The sequence below is a fragment of the Parus major genome, chromosome 1 (assembly GCF_001522545.3).
Source record: "Parus major isolate Abel chromosome 1, Parus_major1.1, whole genome shotgun sequence".
NCBI lineage: Eukaryota > Metazoa > Chordata > Aves > Passeriformes > Paridae > Parus > Parus major.
In genome coordinates this window covers 53,644,428-53,657,562 of record NC_031768.1, presented here as the reverse complement: position 1 = coordinate 53,657,562, position 13,135 = coordinate 53,644,428, and positions in this window count along the sequence as shown.

Genomic DNA, 13,135 nt, shown 5'->3' with positions numbered 1-13,135 from the left:
CCTCACTACAGTTTCCTAAGAGAATTACTAGAAAAAAACTGGTTGCCACTTTTCACACTGCCACTTCTCAATTAGAGGTGTTGTTTAGGTGAGCTTGCTGTTTCTTTTCTCAGCATCTGGACCTATGCCAGAAGTTCATAGGGATATAATTAAGGTCTTCACATGCCAAAGAGTGAATGAAAAACTCATGAAACATTACCAAGTAGTGTTTAGGGGCTAAGTTTTAAAGAAAGTCCTGGCAGGAATTGAGGAAATGATGCAAAGTCTGGAAGTGGTAAATACCTTTGGGATATTTTAAGAGAACCAGACAGATGCTCAAGAAACTGAAAAAATACCAGCATAGTAATTAGTTCTTATTCCTGAAGAGAAGTTGAATTTGGGACCAATTCAAAATGAGGGGCAAAGGAGCATAGAGTATATCTTATTCTTCAAAATATACTTGCAAGAAAGCTCAGTTGGCATGCCACATTAAACAAGCTTTTATTATGTGCAGAGAACGGGAAGCACTAATCCATTACATATACTAACAACTTCTGCTCTACACTTTACAAGAACAGACCATCAGAATGCACACAGGTTACATGTGGGATTTTATATACACTCTGTTCCATTATTTTCTCTATAAGATAATATTTTTACAATATTCCATGAATTTAACATTTAATGTAACCATTTAGGTTATGGCACAACACTTGAAAAAATGCATTAAAACCATAGTTTTGTTGGATGAGACATGCAGCCATTTTTGGTTTTAACATTAAAAAACCTTTACACCCTGAGTTTTCCTGTTCATTTGTTAGACTTCTTCAGTTACTACAATATGATCAAGAGGTGATGGTGTTGCATTCCATAATTAGTAAACTTCATGAGGAATGAAGTCTAGTGATTGAGACAGGTATTCTGGGTTAGATTTCACTGTTGGAAAAAAAAATAGTATAGAGAAGCAAAACATCTGCAAAATTTAATTTTGTGGAAAATAAATTTTGGAAGGTCATCCTGTTCCTTATAAATAGTTGCCCACTTGTAAATAGATTTGAGCAGTTACTGAAACAAGTTAGGGAGGTTGTTTAATGCATAACTAAGGTAAAATCTAATGTCAGATTATTATATTTTCACAGAATCACAGAATCTTTGAGGTTGGAAGATACCTCTGAAGATCACCTTGTCCAATGCCTTTCCCTGAAGCAGGGTCAGCTAGAGTAGATGGTTTATATCTGTGTCCAGTTGGAGTGCCCACATCTCCAGGAATGCAGACTCCACAACTTCTCTGAGCAAGCTGTTCCCCTATGTTATCATCTTCGCAGAAATATTTCGTTTTCTAGAAATAGTATTTCCTGTATTTCCATTTGTACATATTGCCTTTGTCTTCTCAATAAATATCACTAAAGAGAGTTTGATTCCCTCATCTTTATTTCTAATCATCAGCTGTTTATAAAATCTGGTAAAGTATCCCTAAACCACATCTTCCCAAGCCTGAATGCATCCAGTTTTCTCACCCTTTCCTTGTATGTCACATGCTCCAAAATCTTAATCGTATTTGTGGCTTGTCATTAACTTATTCTGTCTCTTGTAATTCCGTGTCTCTTTTGTTCTGGGAAGCCCATAACTGCAACCAACAATCCAGATGTGCCTCACCAGTGTTGAGCAGAGGAGGGATCACCTCCCTTAAGGTGCTGGCAACATTTCTGCTGATGCAGCTGTTTGTCTTCTGTAATACAAGAGCAAAAATGTGGCTCATGGGTAATTCAGTGACTAACAGAGAACTTGTGAATGGCAGCATTTCTGATCAGGTGCAGAACGTTGCATGTCATCAAATCAAAAAATGGCCCAGGATCTTGAAAGCTCATCCGGTCCAATCTTTTGTGGGAAGGGCAGCCTTGATGACATTATCTACCTGCCTGTCTAATAACATTTTGACAAGCCAGTGATTTCCCTTTGTTGAACTTGATAATATTATTCTCTGACCATTTCTTCAATTTACCAAGATCCCTCTAAAGGGCAGAACAATCACCTAATTAGTCATTAACTCCTTCTAGTGTTGTTTTGTCTGCAAATTTTCTGAGGCTGTGCTCTTCTCAGTCACTGAGGTCATTCATGAAGCTTGGAGCTTCATCCATTCTTTTGGAGCCAGTATTTATCCCTAAGGCATACTGCTGGTGACTGGCCTCCAGATGAACTTCATGGTGCTCATTATAAACATTACAAGTCTGGAAGTTCAACTAGTTCAAAGTCCACCTTATTGTCCACTTATCTGGTCAATATTGGTCCATACTTCACCCTCTAGTGCTAGATCCCCTTCTCTTCTGCTGGTGTCATATTTCACACTTTTTTTTTCTTTTTTTTTTTTCCTAGAACTATAATACAGAAACAATAGAATTGAAACCAAGAAACTGTTGGGAGTTTGCTGACACAGAAAGCACTAAAATTCATTGGATTGAAAAAAAACGTGTATATTTTCTACAAATTCAAGAAAATATTCTTTCACTTATTTTTTTCCTTAAGATCAGCTGCCCAGAATCTTGTGCTCAAGCTCTGCTAAGATCCAGAAATTATATGATGCAGTACTAACTGTCTCCTGGGTATAAAGTCTATTAGATGCAAAGCATCTTCAATATTCATGGACAGAATATTGAATAAAACCCTTATGAATTCAGCTATAGCACCTGTCCTTTTTATATTGTTTGAAAATATGGAGGTAGTAACTTCTGAGTTTATACATCATCTATTTATTAAAACTTCCCTGAAAATAGTCTACTGATTGAACACTTGGAAAGTTGAGGTTCAGTGTTTAAGAAGATACAGATTCAAATTTTCTACTGTCTCTTCTCTAGGCAAAGATTGGTTAATGTGTCCTTCATATACATCTCAAAAATAATAATTCTGTGTTCTCTCAGATGAGAGACCTTAAACAGGATATATTAAAAGTGCCTTCATCCTAATTCTTAGTCAGGGATTACTCTAGACCAGATGCAGAAGTGACAATATGCCATGTGTGCTGGATATTATCCTTTCCAGGATACAGAAATGGAGAATCATCCCCAGCTCCATTTTAAAATAGATTGCAAGTTGGATGCAGAACTGCAGTCGGTATCTTCTTGAGAAGAATACAAGGGATGAATCACCTTCCTTGACCTGAATGACACTTTTTTTTTAATGCAGTCCAGGACACTATTGGCTTTCTGGGCTGCAGGCATTTATTCCTGCCTCATGTACAACTCTTCATCCTCTAGTATCCCCAAGTGCTTCTCCTCAGGGCTGGCCTCAATCTATTCATCTCTCAATTTTTATTCATATGAGGGGTTTAATGCAGGTGTAAGAGATTGCACTTGGCCTTGTTGAACTTCCTGGGGTTCCTGTGGGTCCATCTCTCAGGCCTGTCAAGGACCCCTAGGATGGAATCCCTTACCTCCAGTACATCAACTGCAGCAAATACCTTGGTGCTGTTAGAAAACTTGCTGAAGGTGCACTTGATCCCAATTTTCATGTCACTGACAATGGTATAAAACACAACTGGTTCCAATAAAACCTCTGAAAAATACTTCACTAGTCTCTACTTGAGCATCAGACCATTCACCATAAGTCTTTGACTGTGACAATTTTTCGCCACTGAGAGGTCCATCCATATACGAACATGAGGAAATTTCCTTGATCCCTGTTCTTTAATTTGTCTGTCCTTACCCCAGAAAAGAAAAGACCCTTGTGTCCAGCCAGGCTGGGGACTTTTCACTTATCAGCCCTGCTGGATCAGAAGGTAGTTTGACTGACTTATTCAGAACACACACCAATGGCATAAGTGAGACCCCTCAGCAAATTTATGTGCTTTATTCAAGTATGTTACCTTCTGCCAGTGACTTAGGTCTTTTTATTAATTGTGTACCTTGAGTTTCCTTAGATATTCATCAACCTGGACTACACCTAAAGGTGGGCAGTTCTTCATTGTCCCAGTCCTTGTCTTTTCAGGAATATATATTCTATACTTCTAACAAAGGGCTCTACTCCAAGCATACCTTATATAAAATCAAAGTAGAAAACAACAGGAAAACAAACACCAAGTTGTCTGCACACCATGGACTGTACAGAACCTTTATCCTAACAGTTTTCCCCAGGAATATATTTTTCTTCTCCCTCTTGAATGGCCTCATCCTCTATTTCTGCCAAATGGTTCTACAATTATAATTAGGGTTGTTAGTCTCTGCCTACCTGAAGTAATTGCAGGATAATTATCCTTACCTTACGGAACATGAGGTGCCCGGATCAAAATAAAATTTGCCTATTATTAGACATACGAAAGACAAAAGCATAAAAGGATAAGCAAATGCCTTCTTGTCCAGTGGAAGTAAATTACTTTGGATTAGGCCTACTAGATGAGAGGACCCACATGCTGAGATTGCAAGTATGTAAGTTTTTATTGCTTACCCCTCTAAATGGATTATAGAGCCCTGTGATAGGTGTATGGGTTTCTTACATTACATCTAGCAAGAAGTAAACACAACTCCTGGCAATCTAAGATTCCAGCAAGTGATATGGTGAACAGGAGCTCACCCACAGCTGTAAAGCAAGAAGCATCACTTTCTATATTGACTCATCCTGAGGTTGTAACTCCAGTCAACTGGCCTTAACAGCTTCAAGTGCTATCCTAAATACAGTCTTCACATTCCTTTTAAGATAAGAATGATGGGTTCTAGTGTTTAGTTCATTCACCCTGGATATAAGGTTGCTATCTGAAAAGTTTAAAATTCCATTTGCAACCTTACAATAACATGTCTTAACAACTACATTGCAGGTTATGTCGGTAACCATTTACGGCTGTTCTTTATCTCTCTTCTTGAAGCCTTGCCATGGGGACAAATAAAATGAAACAAGATTCATCCAGGAATGGAAAAAGAGAAAGGTAAAGAAGCTATTCATCTGAAGGGAGGAGACTTGTCCATGAATTCTGCATTACACAGTCACTGAATAAAATACAAATAAACTTCAGGTTTTAAGACTGAAACTGAATATTTGTCTGTCCCATGCACAGAGAGTCTGAAATTAAGATTTTTTTCTTCCTGGAACAATAAAACCTGAATTATTCTTTCTTGTAGATAAACAGTTTCAGCAGACATGATTTTTGAGTATATATGATCCAACCTAACCTAATGTAGTGTGGGGAGGGGCAGATAAAGTGTTCTTGAAAAACAGAAATGGGAGAAAACGTTTGTCAAGGTAAGATAAAAATTGGGATCACACTGTGTTTTGCCAGTAAAATATTCCCAAAAGTTGGAAACACTGTTTCTAAAAGTAATCTTTTTTTCTTCTTTCTGAGTGCTAGCATTTCTGATTCAAAAACCAGTTTTCAGTTAATAGAGATGACATGCTGAATCTGAAATTTGAACAATGAAGTGTTGAAGATTAACATGAAGATCTGTGCTTAACATTTTGTTTCGAATTACTCTAGATGTTTATTACCATTTTTAGATCCTCTTTGTGAAGCACCTTTATGTTCCCAAAAGTACTCAGTGTACACTGCTGTACAAGGTTTTGTGAAGGGTACTGAGTTATCAAGACACTTCTTTTGTGTACAGTTATGCTGAAATCTAGGCCATCTGTATAGAAGTTCTTTATCTACACTATCTTATAACACCTGTGATTTAAGTTAACTTTTTTGACTTTAAGTTAGAGTAGAGCAGAACAAGACTGCAAACAGCAAGGCAAAGTCCTCAGAAGGTAAGCAACATCCAGGTTATAGGCAGATTCTTCAGTTCCTAAGGATTCGAATATGAACTGTATATGGCAGACATAGAACCCTTCCTCTCTCATCCTGCTCAATCTGGTGAAAGAAGCCTCCAAGTCAAAATGTCCAGGTGCTCAGCTTGGACATGAATTAACTTTAGATTCACCCATGAATACAAGCAAATCCTAAATACATTATTTGAGCTAGCTTTTAGTCAATATGCATTCCAGTGTCAATGAGATTTTCATGTAGAAGTCTTCAGTGACTGGAAAAAAGGGGGCTACTAATATTCATCTTAAAAAGGCTAATAAGGAGGCTCCTGGGAAGTACCATCCAGTCAGACTCACCTCAGTCCCCAGTAAGATAATGGAACATGTCAAGGGAAGACAGGGATCAGAGACAGTCAACATGGCTTCTTCAGGAGTAAATTTTACCTAATAAATTTAGTGGCCTTCTACAATAGAGTGACTGCATCGGTGGACAAGGAAATAGCTACAAATACTGTTTACCAGACTGATAAAGATCCTTTGATAAGGTTTTTCCCAATAAACCTGCCTCTAAATCAGACTCATGGATTTGATGGATAAACTAATAGTTGAATATGGAATTGGCTGGATTTCTGCATCTAAGGAGTCAATGGCTCAATGTCCAAATGGCAACCAGCAGTGAGAGGTTTCCCATAAGAGTCTGCACCAGCACTAATATTATTTAATATATTCATCAGTGACACAGAGTATCCTGCACCTCAGCAAGTGTGCTGGTAACACCAAGCTGTGTGGTGCAGTCAGCACGCTGGAGAGAAGTGATGCCATTCAAAAGGGACCTTGACTGGCTTGAGAAGTGCGTCTGTGCAAACCTCATGAAGTTCAACAAGGCCAAATGAAAACTTCAGCAGTGAAATCCTCAATATCAACACAGACTGAGACATGAATGGATTGAGAACAACCCTGAGAAGCACTAGAGAATGCTGGTGGATGAAGAGCCGAATGTGTGTGTCTGCAGCCCAGCAAGCTACCTGTGTCCTGGGCTGCATCAGAAGCAGCATGGCCAGAAAGCTGAGGGAGGCGATTTTCTCCTTGTAGAGAAGGGCCACAAAAATGGTCAGAGGATTGAAGCACCTCTTATATGAAAACAAGATGAAAGTGGAGGGTTTGATCATCCTGGAGAAGAAAAAGCTTTAGGGAGACCTTATAGCAGCTTTCCAGTTCCTAAAGGGGCCTGTACGAAAATTGTATAGGAATTTTTTAGCAGGGCCTGTAGTGACGTAACAAGAGGCAAGGGTTTAAATGTGAAAGGGGGTAGATTTGGATTGCACCCAAAAAGAAATTGATTAAAATTAAGGTGAGGAGACACTGGGACAGGTTGCCCAGACAAGCTGTCGATTCCACCACTACTGCAAGTGTTTGAGATCACATTGGGTCTTTGAGGTACATAATATAGTGAAAAATGTCCCCACCCACGGCAAAGGGGTGGAACTGAAGATCCTTTCCAACCAAAACCATTCTATATTCTGTATCATTTTTGTGAAATGGACCATTTTGATAAATTTGGTCTTCATCGGGTTCAGCTTCATGACAGATCTTAAGCAGTTTGATGGCTATCAAGACTAAACCTTACTTTGGACATTTGAAAAAGTTTAATTGCATCAAAGGTAATAAAAAGGAATGTAAGTATTCCTAGTATTAGGTAGTGAGTGTCACAGGGATTTTGGATCACAATGTTGGACCTAGGAAAAAAAGAGTTTAAATCCCTTACTGGATTTGGCTATTTATATCTTTATAAATTACAGGGACATACAAAATTCTCAGATAGCTTTGGGGAAAGCAGCATGAATGTAGAACAGCACAGCCCCTGCCAGTTTGTTTCAATGCCAGAATTCCAAACTCTGAGTCCAATTCTCTGGTATTTCTTCCAGTAAAATTTCTAAACTGTGTACTTAATAATAGAGTTTAAAATATCTTGTAGCAATAAACATTTCTATTACAGTCCAAACACTGAGGGACTTTTTGTGATTATGGTCACACAGCAATAAAGCTTTCACCATTGCTGTCATAGAGCTCTTAAAAATATTCAAGCCACCTACTTATCATTCAGTTCTTTGACTGGGAAACCATTAAAAAAAAAAAAAAGAAACATGAGCAGGAAGAAGGAGCTATTCCAAATGCTCTTGAATGATCTCCCTTGCTAGGGAAACGACTCTTTGGTTTCTGTGCACATGGATCGCTAATTCTTTGCAGCTTTCATTTCTATACAATGAATAATGTTTCACTGTCTTATGTGGAAATGGAAAAAAAAAAGCAAAAAGACAATTTTTTTAATAAATGTAAAATAAAAAAAATAGAACTTATAAAATTAGGATCTGATTAAGATTCTGCTGCAATTATTGATTTATAATTCAATATTTCTCTCCAGGTGTTGTGCATTTCTGAAAAGTCAGAAAGGGAGACAACTGGAAACACAACATATGCAAAGCTAATCAGCCACTGGTTTCCTATGTATTTTAAATGTAAATCCCTGAAGGCTCATATTTGTGTGGCAACAGAAGCCTTCACAAATAGTATCTTGTATTAACTTTCCTATTCTTTTTAAAAAATATTTATTTCCTCTCCCAACCATTCACCCAAAAAGAAAAAAAAATGAGGAAAGGAAAAAATTAATGTGTGTTGTTAAGTATATGAACAGACGATTTCACACTGCTACCACAATGTTCAGAAAATCCTACTGGTAAATACAGGCAATAGGACTCTAAGATAAATACAGAATTTGTCCAGTCCATCAGGAAATTCTGATTATACTATGTTCTTCTCTCCCTTGTTGTCAGTTTCCCTTCCTTGATGTCTCTCTTCCTCCCTTCCTACATCCCTTTTGCTGTCTCTTCCTCCTTCTCTTCATTCTTCTTTGGAAGTTTTAAAGGGAAAGAAGGAAACAAAGAAAGGGACAAACCCACCAGTCGTGTCCCGGGCACCATCAGAAGAGGAGTAGACTGCAGTTAAGGGAGGTGATTCTGCCCCTCTGCTCTGCCCTCATGAGACACCAGCTGGAGTTCTCTATCCAGCTCTGGGACCCCTAGCAGCAAAAGGACATGGACTTGCAGGAGTGGGTCCAGAGAAGAGCCATGAAGATGATCAGAAAGCTGAAGCACATCTCTTGTGAAGATAGGCTGATAAAGCTGGGGTTATTCACCCTGGAGAATAGAAGGCTTTGGAGAGACCTTATAGCAGCCTTCTATATACCTAAATAAATAGGTATTTAGGTATATACAATATACACCTAAATATAATACCTAAATAAATACCTAATAAGAAAAGTTTAAGATATACCTAAAATACCTAAAAAAAAAAAAGTTTAAGAGTGACTTTTTGTGTGGGCAGACAGTGATAGGGTAAGAGGGAATGATTTTAAATTAAGAAAAAGGAAGCAGTTTTCTCAGAGAAATTGTGGATGCCCCAACCTCAGATGTGCTCAAGGCCAGGTGAGGCCCTGTGCAACCTGGTCTAGAAGCTGACATTCCTGGCACCGTATCTGACAATTGTTTTCTTGATGAACTTAACTGACAATTAGTTTACACCTTTTTCATATTTGACTAGTGTGATTAAACAAAATTATCATATGCTTAGTGTCTCAAGTTTTCTTCATGTTTTGTATTTCAGTAAATTAAGAATGCTCATTTCACAGGAGAAAAATATTCCTACAGCCTTAGGGGTTTAATCTTATATAATACTCATAACCTTCTGCAAACATAAAACATTTTAAATTTTCTTAGAAAAAGAGGAGAGAGACACATAAGCCCTTTTAAAGACTGCATATAAAGCAAGGTAAACATAGGGATTTCTATATCCCTTCTGCAAAAAATGAACTCATTAAAAACAAGCATTTTATTAGCTATAGAAATAATTATATCTACTATATTAAATTAAAATTCTCTTTGTTAAATCATTAATTTTATTATGTATTGTTGACTTTTTCTTCTCCAGAATGCCAGGGAAGAATCATGCCGTGAAAATACGGCTTCATTTATTTCAGTAAATACATGCTGTGTTCAGTGCAAATTATAAAAGATGTAAGAATACTGGCATAAACTATCAGTGAAGGAGAATGTATTATTAGCAGAATAGGAGACAAATATCTCTTTTCATTGTTGTATAGAATCTATTTTTTTTCCCTAAATAAAAAGAAAAATTTTGTTTTTCTAAGAATTTACCTACTACCATTAGTGTTAATTTCATAAATGACCCTTCTGTGCTACTGAATATTTTCCAGATGGAGTATATACACCCACGTTGCAGCACTCCTTCATTCAAAACTCTTTACTCCAAGAAATTATAAAATCACATAATTTATCTGCCTAAAAAATTATTTAAATACTAGATTATACACTTCCTCTGCTTGTCAGTGCTGCAGCAAGTTAATACGCATGTGATCAATGCTTTGCTAAGATTACAGAAATTTCTAATTGCAATGGGTGAAACTTAAATATCTCTGTGCTGAACAGTTTATAGTTCATTAACACAACATAGTTCATCATAAAAAAAAAAAAAAAAAAAAAGGATGTGTTGGTTGTGTTTTCCAAGCTCTGTAATGCTTGCTTTAATTGATGGTATACAGCAGGTGAAGTGAAACTGAAGGAACTATAAATAGCTAAATCCTATTAGGAATAAATAACAGCAGCACTTTATTACAGTTTTATCCATCCAGGGTATATAAGAAGTAAGAAGAATAGAATCAAGCATCCAAAGTGCACGTGGTATATTGAAGTAAAAAAGTCTAGAAACAGTTGACTTCTGAGGTACTGTTAGAATGAAGTCCTGGGAATGGTATGAATAGAAATGCAAGTTAAAAGGTGGGGATTGTATTTTTTTGTTTGTTTGTTTGTTTGGTTGGTTGGTTTGGATTTTTAAGTGAGTGAACAGATATGGTTGTCTTTACCATTCACAACTGCTAAAAAAAAGCACCAGTTATGACTGCAGTGAATTTTATGTTGGCACACATTTTCTGAAACCTTTATTTCATAGTACCTTGTTGGGAAAATGACCTGATTCTTTCCTTATGTGAAAAAACTACCCTTCAGTCTCCTTTTTGTCTTTACTTTGGTCCACTGGAAATGCATCAAATCTGTGATTGATAAATGCATACTAACATTTTGTTCTAACTCTATAGATGAGACTGACAGTAAAGGTGCTTGTTAGTGTAACTAAAAATATCATCTAACAGAATGGAAAAATTAGTTTTATACTTCCTCTTCTGTTACTGTCAGAGCACTCAGTAGCTATTTGTGAGTTTTCAAGAAACCTTTTTCTTTTTTTAATAGGAAGTTGAATCTATGTATCCATAACTTCAGTAATTTTGTAATTATGAAGAATTAATTTGACAACAAGTTTTGGAAAGTAAGTGTCTATAGAAAAGGAACTATTTCTACCAACGAAATGTGGGATTTCTAACTTTATTTAGTGGTCTGGCCTAAAAACAGGTAAATAGTGAAATCACTCTTGTCACATTTGGGAGCAAAAAAACTCTTTACAAGAATCATTGGTATGTTCTAGTAGATTGTAAGATGATAATGTATATATACCCCTGTAGCACAAATCCCACATAGCCAAAGTATTGATATGAAAATAATAGTACAAAGTATAAATAAAATAGCATAATAAAGGTATACCAAAGTCATCCTTACCAAAGAAGATCTAGTCCTTGCCTCTAAAATCCATACTAGGGGATAGAGATCAACGCCATATATACAAAATGTCTGTTTAATAGTCGTGAAACCCATAGTACCTTCCAGAACCACCTAGAAGCTGCAAAGCAGTGAAAAGTTCTAGGATGGTTTTGTTTGCTTTTAGTAGACTCTTTGTACCCTTTTAAACTCCTGAACTGAGCAAACTGCAATGATATTATGTGTTGTCCCTGTACTTTGACTGACGGTGTTCTCCATGGAAAGCGGGAGCTTTTGTAACATGAAAGGTTGTCAGGGATGACCATCCTATTTATCCTAAGAAAAGTGAGGAAACAGATGTTACGTCTTTAAAACATATAATTTATACTCAAAAATTAAAGGATTTTTTTCCCCTTAAAATATCCTAAAGCTTCCATTCTTTTATTTGGATACTTAGGCACAATATACCAAGACATCCTTTATTTAATTTTTTAAAAGAATATTTCTAGACTATCCTAAATTAAGTTTTTACCGATAAATGACTAAAGAAAAATAAAAATAAAGTAGTTTATTATTCAACTACATCAGGAAAAGGAATAATAAAGACCACAAACAGTGACTAAAGATAGAAAAATAGAAATTGCTAAATTTCTGGTAGAAAAGTTATTTGTTGTTCTTTTGCCACACTGGAAGTAGTCAACTAGAAGCACATTTTTTAAACATTATTTTGCTTCTGTGACCTTAACTAAACAAAATTTTTCATGTAATTTTTTTCTCCTTTATTTATTTGTTTCAGGTATAGACTAGATTTTCTCTCCATTCCATGAGTAAGCATGAACAGGCTGTTTGAATTTCTGTCAAATTCTGTACCACTCTTGCCTTTTAGTTTTGATTAGTTTCTCTGAAAATTCTATAGATCATAAAGATGCTTCTCTCATGCTTGCCTTACTTTTATGTACCTCACTCTTTAGGACCAGTCTGTGTTATGCTAGAGACTTGGAAATGAATGTTAATAAATATATTCATAGAATATCTCAAAGAAATATAAAAAAGATATTGATAAATATATTTATTTTCTTACTGATTCTGTTTCTTTTTTTTCTTCTACTCTTCTGATAAAAGTAACATCCTTAAAAAAAATCCAATGTAGAATTCCTCTTAGGTTAGCTAATTTTATTGTTAAATTTTTCTGAATTTCTGCTATGCTTTGTGGGCCATTTTATTTATAAATTTTATAGGATACCTTAATATACAATAGCTGTCTAACTGATCATATGATGTAATATTTCCAGACCCTTAGAGAAACTGGAGAAATTAAGCAAATGTCTGTAAGTATGAACACTTTTTTCTAAAATTGGCTTGTTTTATTCTGCAGTGACTTGTTAGGTTAATGAAGAACATTTATGAGAAGTCTTCCAGTAGTGAAATCCATTAATCACTTAAAAAAACACTGAATGTATGATCTTTTCCTTTCTTTCATGATCAGAGAAGTACCAACAGTATACTTGAAATTGTGAAGAAGTCTAATATCCTAGATCTTTGTAAGCAGAATGGAGAGAAGACTTGATCACATTACCTGATACTATTTAATTATCCTATGCACTTATTTAATTATCTAGTACTTTCTTAAAATTCAGAAATAATTTACGAAGTGACTGGTTTCTGCAGATTATGACAAATGAACCATTTCTAAGGCCAGAAGGGAATATTAAATCATTTATTCTGACTGCCTATATAGCATAGGTCATAGAATCACTCTAATATTTACCTTC